An 11,409-nucleotide genomic window follows, 5' to 3' on the forward strand; every position below is an offset into this window, starting at 1 on the left:
CCCAACTCGGTCTCGCGGCCAATCCGATTGCAGGCGCCAACACCTGGCAACCAATCATCGTTGGCAGCGGGCACTCAGGCAGTTAAGGCGGCGTCCCAGGCCTGAGGAGGCTCCGGCTTAACCCAGGGACCGCCTAGGTGCGGGTAAGCTGCCGGCAATTCTGGCACCGCCGCCAACGGGGACCGGTAAGGACTCGGGCCTGGTGCGGCCAAAGCGGTGCTGGAGTGCCCAGGGAAGGGTTTCTCAGGTCCCCAATCTCGCGGGGCCTTGCTCGGTGGGGCAGCCTGTGAGGGCCCACAGGCTCTCAGGAGGGAGCGTGAGGCAGGCCCCAGGCCCCGTTTGCCCTCTCCCCTCTTTAGTCTGGGCGGGAGCTGCTCTCCAGCAGCCTTCCTGTCCCAGGGGTGGGACGACCAGCTCGCGGAAAGGGCCTGTCAGGCTCCCAGGCCCGGCCTGTCCCAGGTCTCCTGTGGAACTTAATATATTTAAACACACACACACACACACACACACACACACTCACTCACTCACTCACTCACTCACTCACTCACTCACTCACTCACCCACCTTCACAGCGGGTTTGTGACTCGGGCCCAACCCGGTTCTGCAACTAGGTACAGTCAGGCAGACACAGCCCAAAAAAAAAAAAAAAAATCGATCTAGTTGCCTCTCCACTGCCACGGCACTTTGGTCATTTTCCAGTTTACTCTGCATTTCCTCGGACTCCAGGGCTGCCCCTGTCCCTGGGGGCCCCAAGATTCAGGCCTTTGGTTCGGGAAGTTGGCAAATGAGGTATTTGTTTGTTACTGAGAGAAGGGAGGTGGGAGGAAGAAGCTCAGGGAAGAGGAGTTCAATCACTTGCTCTGGTTGAGTGTGAGACACCTGGTCAGCATCCATAGGGTAGGACCAGGTAGGGCCTGGGGGATAGAATGTTTCCGAAACAGGTGACTCACCCTGACCTTTCCCTCTGCCCACCCCCAGGATGTGACCTTCTCCTGCCTGGGAAGTCTCAAGCACTCAGGTTTTCAGTGTGCCCCTGAGGTAAAGTGACAGACATCTTTACAGTAAGGAATAAAATTATGTCTTCCTTGCCTTCCATTTTTGTCCTTTCATTCATGGGCTGACATGTTGCTGTGGAGTGAGAGTTCTCCTGGGGATTAGCTGACTTGATTGCGGGTGGTGACTTCAGGGCAATCATGGTTTCAGGTCACTCTGAAGGTCTCTGAGTTGCAACATTAAAAGCAGGCAGGGAGGCTACTGGCTTGCTTTCTCCTGCATTCTTGAAAGAAAAAAAGTAAGAGCACCGTGGGTTTTAAGCTGTGTAGAACTGACTCCTACCACTTGGTGAGGCTAAAATGGGGCAATGCACATATCCTAAGGTTTTAGCTACAAAAGCAAAATAATGAAGGTATGGGAGTTCCCTGGTGGCCTGGTGATTAGGATTCTTGGCTTTGACTGCAGTGGTCTGGATTTAATCTCTGATCAGGGAACTGGGACCCCACAAGCCAAGCAGCATGGCCAAATGAGTAGTGTTTCATTCAGAGAAAATGTGTTGTGATTTAATGTTTTCATGGGATTACTTGCTCACTTTTGCACCCTTAAGAGCTTTATTTCATTAAATAATTGAACTCCACTGGATGGGGGCAGGGGAGCATCTGAGTTCATTTCATGCCAGTAAACAAGATGATAGGTAGCTCTATGCCCAGCAACTTGTCCCTACAGCTCTGTTGCATACTTATTTATTGCCGGTACAGCTTTGAACTTGACAGCATGTTTTGTTTTGGTCACAGCATGTGGCTTCATAGGATAATAGTTCCCCAACCAGGGATGGAACACAGGATCCTGGCAGTGAGAGGGCTGAGTCCTAACCAAACCATTGGACTGCCAGGCAACTCCTGTTTTTAGGTGTTTTGGTTTGTTTTGTGTTTTTTTAAGTTTTGCCATATTTATAGGAGAACTCTTGTGTGTGTAAGTATGATGTGAATGATATTATAACTCAAACTGTTTGTGTTGTACATATTATCTAAAATTGAATAGTTTGAAAGAACTTACACTTGATATCTATCGGTCTAGAATCCAGTTGGGTAGTTTAGCCTCAGCGTCCCTCCTGAGATGGTAGTTAAGCTTTTATCTGGTTTGGCAACCTCTGAAGACTTGGCTTATTGAATCTAAGTTCTCTCACTTGGCTGTACTCATGAGGCCTCAGTTCCTCATTCTGTGGGCCTCTCCAAGGGGCTGCTCATGTGGAGGCTGCTTTCTTTTCCCAGAATGAGTGATTCAGGAAAGAACTTGCATCCACGATAAAGTGCAGAGTCTTTTTTCAGACGTTACACATTTTCACTTCTGTATTTGCTTAGTCTCACAGATCAACCCTGTGATAGTTTGAGCGAGAACTACATAGGGGTGGGAATGTCAGATGTGATTCACGAGGTCATCTTGAAGGCTGGTGACCATACCCATTAATCCACCATGCCAGCCTTTCTTCATATGATTTCAGTTCTGTTACTGTGAGCGCATTATTTGGTTTGTGTACACTTCTTGTATGCTGCTGCTTCTGCTGCTAAGTCACTTCAATCTTGTCTGGCTCTGTGCAATCCCAGAAACAGCAGCCCACCGGGGTCCCCCATCCCTGGGATTCTCCAGGCAAGAACACTGGAGTGGGTTGGCATTTCCTTCTCCATTGCATGAGAGTGAAAAGTCAAAGTGAAGTCTCTTAGTCCTGTCCTCCATCCATGGGGTTTTCCAGGCAAGAGTACTGGTGTGGGTTGCCATTTTCTACTCAATTCTTGTTTATTCAGTGATATTCTAGCAAGGCTCTTCTTTGTCCTGGATTAAGTTTTCTGTTTCTCTGGACGGTTCCCATCAGCAAACAGACTGACTATAATGTCACCTCTCGTTAAAAATCTGTCTTTTGTGACACATCCTGCTTTTTTTATTTCATGTTTTCTTATTATAGGCTTCTGCAGAGTTATTTGTAGAATTTTTTGTCTCCATTTCTCTCATTTTCCTTTAAATCCACTCTTATCAAGGTCACCAGTGAATTGCAAATATTTAACTCAGTGGTCAATTTTTATTTTTTTTTTTTTTAAAAAATTATTATTATTATTTAAATTTACAAGATTGTATTGGTTTTGCCATTTCAACATGAACCTGCCATGGGTGTACACGTGTTCCCCATCCTGAACCCCTCTCCCACCTCCCACCCCATACCATCCCTCTGGGTCATCCCAGTGCACCAGCCCCAAGACTCCTGTATTCTTCATCCAACCTGGACTGGCGATTCATTTCAAATATGATATTATACATGTTTTAATGCCATTCTCCCAAATCATTCCCCTCTCCCTCTCCCTCAGAGTCCAAAAGACTGCTCTATACATCTGTGTCTCTTTTGCTGTCTTGCATACAGTGTTGTCGTTACCATCTTTCTAAATTCCATATATATGTGTTAGTATACTGTATTGGTGTTTTTCTTTCGGCTTACTTCAGTCTGTATAATAGGCTCCGGTTTAATCCACCTCATTAGAACTGACTCAAATGTATTCTTTTAAATGGCTGAGTAATACTCCATTGTTTGTATATACCACAGCTTTCTTATCCATTCATCTGCTGATGGTCATCTAGGTTGCTTCCACGTCCTGGCTATTAGAAACATTGCTGCGATGAACATTGGGGTACACATGTCTCTTTCAATTCTGGTTTCCTTGGTGTTTATGCCCAGCAGTGGGATCACTGGGTTGTATGGCAGTTCTATTTCCAGTTTTTTTTTTTTTTTTAAAGGAATCTCCACACTGGTCTCCATAGTGGCTGTACTAATTTGCATCCCTTTTCTCCACACCCTCTCCAGCTTGTATTGCTTGTAGACTTTTGGATTGCAGCCATTCTGACTGGCATGACATGGTACCTCATTGTGGCTTTGATTTGCATTTCTCTGATAATGAGTGATGTTGAGCATCTTTTCATGTGTTTGTTAGCCATCTGTATGTCTTCTTTGGAGAAATGTATATTTAGTTCTTTGGCCCATTTTTTGATTGGGTCATTTATTTTTCTGGAATTGAGCTGCAGGAGTTGCTTGTATATTTTTGAGATTAGTTGTTTGTCAGTTGCTTCATTTTCTATTATTTTCTCCCATTCTGAAGGCTATCTTTTCACCTTGCTAATAGTTATTTGGGGTGCAGAAGCTTTTAATTTTAATTATATCCCATTTGTTTATTTTTTGCTCTTATTTCCAATATTCTGGGAGGTGGATCATAGAGAATCTTACTGTGATGTATGTCGGAGAGTGTTTTGCCTATGTTCTCCTCTAAGAGTTTTATAGTTTCTAGTTTTATGTTTATATATTTAATCCATTTTGAGTTTATTTTTGTGTATCATGTTAAAAACTGTTCTGCTACTGCTGCTAAGTCACTTCATTCATGTCCGACTCTGTGCGACCCCGTAGACGGCAGCCCACCAAGCTCCACAGTCCCTGGGATTCTCCAGGCAAGAACACTGAAGTGGGTTGCCATTTCCTTCTCCAATGCATGAAAGTGAAAAGTGAAAGTGAATTCATTCAGTCATGCCTGATCCTTAGCGACCCCATTGACTGCAGCCTTCCAGGCTCCTCTGTCCATGGGATTTTCCAGGCAAGAGTAGTGGAGTCGCATGCCATTGCCTTCTCCAAAAAGTGTTGTGGTTTCATTCTTTTACAAGTGGTTGACAAGTTTTCCAGCACCACTTGTTAAAGAGATTGTCTTTTCTCCATTGTATATTCTTGCCTCCTTTTTCAAAAATAAGGTGTCCATAGGTGTGTGGGTTTATCTCTGGGCTTTCTGTTTTTTTCCATTGATCTATATTTCTGTCTCTGTGCCAGTAGCATACTGTCTTGATGACTGTGGCTTTGTAGTAGAGGCTGAGGTTGTTATTTTATTTAATTTATTGGCAGTCTTTATTAGAACAGTTCATTTCCTCCTCCCTGAAAAAAAATGTTTCATTTGGATTGCAGAATGCTTCTCTTTCCTGCTTCTCTTCTAACTACAGTTCTCCCAGATACAATGTATGACCTTTGTGTCTGGCTTTATTCAGATGTCATATTTTCTTTTCAAATATTTATTTATTTAGCTGTGTGGCATGCGGGATCTTAGTTCCCAGCCCAGGGATGGAACCTATGCAGAGTCTTAAACACTGGATCTCCAGGGAAGTCCCCTAGTTTGTGTATTTTCAAGATTCATCCATTTCATGGCTGTATAGCAGTGCATTTTTTTAATTTTTTTTTATGGCTGAATATGGTATATCAATATGGTATGTGGCTTACCTGTAGTCCATTGTGAGCATATACCACCGTTTATTTATCCATTCATCAATTAATGGATAATATTTGGATGGTGTATTCTTTATGGCTATTGTGAGTAATGTTGCTGTGAACACTGTTTTTGCATGGAGTTAACATTTTCAGTTTTTATGGATATATACAAAAGAGTGAAATTTCTGGATCATATGGCTACTCTATATTTAATTTTTGAGGTACTGACAAACCAATTTTCCAAAGTGGTTGTACCATTTTACAGCAATTACATCAACAGTCTCTGAAGATTCCTTTTCTCCACATCCTCTGCAGCACTTGTTATTGTTCCTCTTTTTGATTACAGCCAACCTAATGCGTTGAGAAGGCAATGTTACCGAGTTTCACTCCAGTTACTCACAGATGGAAAATCCCATGGATGGAGTAGCCTATTTTAGAGTCCATGGGATTAAAGAGTTGGACACGGCTCATGATATTCACTTTCACTTTTCACTTTCATGCATTGAGAAGAAAATGGCAACCCACTCCAGTGTTCTTGCCTGGAGAATCCCAGGGATGGGGAGCCTGGTGGGCTCATTTTCAGAACAGATTTGTTGCTACTGTATAGAAATGTGCATTGCAACCTAAAATATTTATCTTGTATTCTCAATTGACATTAATTTACATTGTGTTTTTCTTTGGGATTTTGGTGGCTATAAAGGTATGTGTCTGCCTGCAATGCAGGAGACTTTTTGGGTTTGATTCCATTCTGGGAAGATTTTCTGGAGAAGTAAATGACAATCCACTATTTTTTTTCTTGCCTGGAAAACCCCATGGATGGAGGAGCCTGATAGGCTACAGTCCATGGGGTTGAAAAAGAGTCGGACACGACTGAGTTACTTCACTTTCTTTCACTTTCAATCATGTTAAACAGTGTTTTTTTTGTGGTTGTTGGCCATTTGTAAATCATTTTTGGTGAAAAGTCTATTCAAATTCTTTTCCTGGTTGTTAATTTTTTTTTTTTAATTGTTAAAAAAAAAACATCTAACTTAAATTTTTACCATTTTAACCATTTTACATGCTATTGTATTTCACATAATTTCATCAGATTTTTTGGGGAATCAAATGGCAACCCATAACTCCCAGTATTCTTGCTTTGTGGAGAATCCCATGGACAAAGGAGCCTGAATGTGGGCTACAGTCCATTTTGGGGCATTTCACAACTTTACACACACACACACACACACACACACACACAAATGACACACACACACAGTCACAGTGTTGTTTTATTGTTGTTGTCATTGTTTTAGCTGTGCTATGCAGCTTGAATGACAGTTTCCTGGTTGAGAATCATACCCAGGCCCCTGAGCATCAAGTTTGGGTCCTAAACTCTGAACTACCATGGAGTTCCTTATCACATTGTTATGAAACAGATCTCTACACCTTTTCATTTTGCAAAAAGTGAAACTCTCTACCCATCACCTGTCCCATTAAACAACAACTCCTCTTTCTTCAGTGTTTCCCTAGACCCTGTCTCCATCATTCTTTGTTTTCCTTTCTATTGCTTGACTATATTAGATATTTGTACAAGTGAAACATACAGTATTTGTCTTTTTATGACTGGCTTATTTCCTTTGGCTTGATGTGTTAAAGGGATCATTAATGTATTAGCATGATGGCTGAATTTCCTTTATATGGTATAATAATTTTCCATTATTTGTATATATCACATTTGATGGACATTTAGATGCTTCCACCTCTTAGTTGTTGTGATTAGTGCTGCTTTGAGCATGACTGTGCAAATATCTCAAGACCCCATGTTGGTTTCTTTTGAATTTATATCCAGAAGTGGAATTGCTGAATCATGTAGTAGTTCTATTTTTAATTTTTTAGGAGGCTTTATACTGTTTTCTGTAGCAGTTGTACCATTTTAAAATCTATCCAGCAGTGTAACAAGGATCCAGTTTCTCCACACACTTCCAAGAGTTGTATTTTTCCTTTCCTTTCCTTTTACCTTTCCTTTCCTTCATATGTAAAAACACACACACATGCACAAACAATTTTTTTTCATATCTTTTCCCATTATTATTTATCACAAATTATGAATATAGTTCCTTTGCTATACAGTAGGATTTTTTAAATCTATTTTATATATTAATATTATAGTTTGCATCTGCTAATCACCAGCTCCCAGTCTATGCCTCTGTACCCTTCCCCTCTTGGTAATCACACAATCTGCTCTCTGTGTCTGAGTCTGTTTCTGTTTCATAGATAAGTTCATTTGTGTCATATTTTAGAGTCCACATGTAAGTGATACCATATGATATTTATCTTTCTCTTTCTGACATCCTAAGTATTCTTTTTAATTGTTAATGTAGAGTCAGTGGTTACTTAAATTTTCATTTTCAGAACATTTGGGTGTATTTTTGTTGATAGACTCTTGGATCTGTCTAGGCCTCAACGGGATATCCATTGTGTGTTGAATTATGCTCTCTTTGATTTGGTATTAGAGAAATACTTATATTTGAATTTGCTTCCTATATTCCACATTAACATTTACCAAAAATTGTAAGGATGAATCAGTTGTAATTGTTGGATTTAAGTTTTTTTTAATCAGGATGAGAGGGAAAATTTAGGAAATATTTGGATTTGGGGTGAGAGATCAAGAGAGTTTTTTATCAATGTTTGTCTTTGTATTGGAAACATATTTAAAAGTTTGACATTTGCTGTTTATTAACTATGTATTGATACTTTATATTTGAATTTGCTACTTAATTTTCCATTTAACATTCCAAAGAAATGTTTTTAAAATTACAATGTTAACAGTTAAAAAAAACTTTCGATTGCTCTTTATATGTGATTTCTCTAATGATCAGTGGTGTGTTTTTTTTTTTTTTTCTTTTTTTAATTAGAAGAAATTTTTAAAATCAACATGGAACAAAGCTATGATTCTTGAGGCATGTAGACTTGTAATCATATGTTTTTCAGCTGTCATTTAGTCTCTTTGATGCTCAGTATCTTTATCTGTAAGATAAGGGTGTTTATAACTACCCTAGAGTTTTGGAGATAACCAAAAAGCACATTTTTTCTGTACTTAACTAATATGTAATATATTTATATCTAGGAGACAGTTTATTTAAAGGAAGCACTGGGACTTGTGGGTCACACCCTCCAAGAACAAAAAGTATTTAAAATATGGAACCACCATGTATGTCATGTGAAGAAGAACAAGAGCCAGAACCACAGAAAAGTGAGAGAAACCAAACAAGTAGATGATGAAGATGCTGAACTGATCTTGGTTGGAGTGGAACATGTAAATGAAGATGAAGATGTGATCTTTGTTGGGATGACCTCAAATTCAAAACCAGTCACTTCAAACATACTGAACAGAGTTACCCCAGGTTCTTGTTCAAGGAGAAATAGGTATGGTCACTTCAGGAAAGACAATGCTCAGAAATTACAGCCTGTTAGTCATGTGACTCCTACACCAGAAGCAAAGACTGTCTTGCCAGTTTCTGTCTCTGAATCAAGATCAACAGATAATTCTATTATAATTCAGCCTTTGTCCAAAGTGGATTATAAAAATATTTCACCATAAATAGTGCCTAATAGCTTTTCAGAATTATGTTCTCCTTTCATTACCTTCACAGGTTCATTGCAGCATCCAGTAGAAACAGCAGTTTTTGCAGGAGCTATGGATAAAAGTCCTCATGTATCAAAGTGCCTTTCCACTTCTAAAACAAATAGCACAGTCCCAAAAGGCCTAAACTCAGTGATGGAATTATAAGAGAACATTCTTTAGCTTTGTCCCTTTCAGGTATTTTTCATACAGTGACTACTCAGCAAAGCACACCAGACAGTGTTCATACCTCATTAAGCCATGTTCAGAGTGGAGAACCTTGTCCAACAGCTTTTCCAAAGGCCAATGTTCATGGCAAGCCTGTAAGTCCTTTAGGGGAAAGTGGACTGACAAAAACGGACTTTCCAAGTGTATCAAGTCAAAACAAGATGGTTGATCCCACAGAAGGCAATCTGATTGTGTTACTTCGTGACTTCTACTATGGACAACATAGAGGAGATGGGCAGCCAGAACCGAAAACTCACACAGCCTTTAAATGCCATGGCTGCTTGAAAGTTCTAAAAAATGTTAAGTTTATGAATAACAAGAAGCACCATTTGGAACTTGAGAGGCTGAGAGGTGACAGCTGGAAATACCACACCACCTGCCAGCACTGCCACCGCCAGTTTCCTACTCCCTTCCAGCTGCAGTGTCACATTGAAAGTGTCCACAGTTCCCAGGAGCCCTGCACAGTCTGTAAAATCTGTGAATTGTCCTTTGAGGCAGATCAGGTTCCCTTACAGCACATGAAAGACAAACATAAGCCTGGCCAAATGCCCTATGTATACCAGGTTTGCAGTTACAGATCATCATTCTTTGCAGATGTGGATGCACATTTCAGAGCATACCGTGGTAAAACTCAGAATTTACTTTGCCCCTTTTGTCTCAAAATTTTTAAAACTGCAACACCATACATATATCATTATAGACGGCACTGGAAAAAGAGTTTTCACCAGTGTTCCAAATGTCGGCTACAGTTTTAAACTTGTAAAGAGAAAAGGGAGCACAAGACCCAGTGTCATCAAATGTTTAAGAAGCCTAAGCAGCTAGAAGGATGACCTCCGGAAACAAAAGTTGTTATTCAGGTATCACTGGTACCTCTTCAACCAGGATTGGTGGAAGTAGCATCCATTACTGTGAACGCATCTGATTCTGAACCATCACCCCCCCCCAAATCTAAAAGTAGGAGGTCAAAAAAAACCGGTTAATTCTTCTTTAAGTAAGTCTGAAGCAAGGATTTCAAAGATATAAACTCCATTAAAAACAAAAAATTCAATTATAGCATTATTCAATAATATAAAATATAGAGAAACCAATGCGTAATTTATGTGTTTCTGTTTTAAATATATGAAATACAGTTTTGTTTGAATATTGAGATGTTATTTAAAAATATATTGCCTGTTTTTCATACAATTGTCTTAACACTAAAAAGTATGTGTGTGTGTGTGTGTGAAAGAGAGAGAGAGAGAATGAGAGAGGTGGAGAAAGAAAAAAGCAACAACCTATTTTGGTATTTCATGTTATTTGTAATTTCAAAAGCTCTACTATACATATAATCTGTAGAGTGTTTTAGCAATGAATTTTCAACTGTTTTCATGCCTTGAAGATCTGAGTATTAACTAAATAGCCAGATTGGAATGGCTTTGTTACAGTATGGTCCCTTTTGCTGCTGAACTCTCTGAAGTGCCTCTGTTATGCTGATCTAAGATAACCTGGCTCCAAAAGCCTGGTGTGGAGAAGTTGATGGAGAAGCTATGATGTGACTTTGGACCAGACACGGGATTTAGTCAGTGGAGAGCTGTGGCTTCTTTTCCCTTTGGAGGAAGAGGTATGCATTCACTCCAGGCATGGAGCCAAAGCAGAAGGAACACTGTCTCAGAGTGTCTTTACCTAGCCCAGGGACATCTCAAGGAAGTTAACTGTTAAAATGCCTGTGATTGGTGAGAGGCCCCTGCAAGCATCAAGCAGGCCCTGTGTTATCATTGACTGCAGTTGGAGAAGCAGAGATAGTTAATAAAATGAGGCCTGGTGCTTGTGGACCTCCTGTTGAGTGATCAAAAGGGGAATTTAATTCATTCCATCCCCTTTCCCATTTGGCTAGCCTTTAATCACAGTGAAGTAGCCATATCTGTCTCAGTCACAGTAGTAAAGCAAGTTAAGATTCCCAAGGAAAAAAGCCTTGACATCCAGTTTGATTTGTACTGGACCCATAGTTTTATCTGAAAAGGATCAAACAAAGGGAATCTGTTCAGTTTATGAATTGGGCTAAATTTAGTTATCTTATCCTTAAGCTACAATGGAGTTGTCTGCGAATAGTAAATGTAGTGGATACAAAAGGGTCCAGGGTGATTAAATCCTCTGTAGAACTTTTCTTTACCTTTTCCAGTTACATGTATCTTACCCTAGTTGAACATGTGAGATTTCAGTTTTGTATCTTATCTTGCCTTGGACACAAATGTATTGCAGTTGACAGCTAATTCTTTGTGTGTGTAATTTCCCATTTTATCAAACTAATATTGATTTTCAGTCTTAC

The 11,409-nt window shown here is 40.1% G+C and overlaps 1 pseudogene; it reads left to right on the top strand.

Moving 5' to 3' along the window:
- The first annotated feature begins 8,467 nt into the window (after nt 1-8,467).
- LOC138986939 (zinc finger protein 280B-like) lies at nt 8,468-10,084 on the top strand (annotated as a pseudogene).
- The last annotated feature ends 1,325 nt before the right edge of the window (nt 10,085-11,409 follow it).

This window comes from Bos mutus, unplaced genomic scaffold (genome assembly GCF_027580195.1).
Source record: "Bos mutus isolate GX-2022 unplaced genomic scaffold, NWIPB_WYAK_1.1 CTG280, whole genome shotgun sequence".
In the NCBI taxonomy this organism is placed as follows: domain Eukaryota; kingdom Metazoa; phylum Chordata; class Mammalia; order Artiodactyla; family Bovidae; genus Bos; species Bos mutus.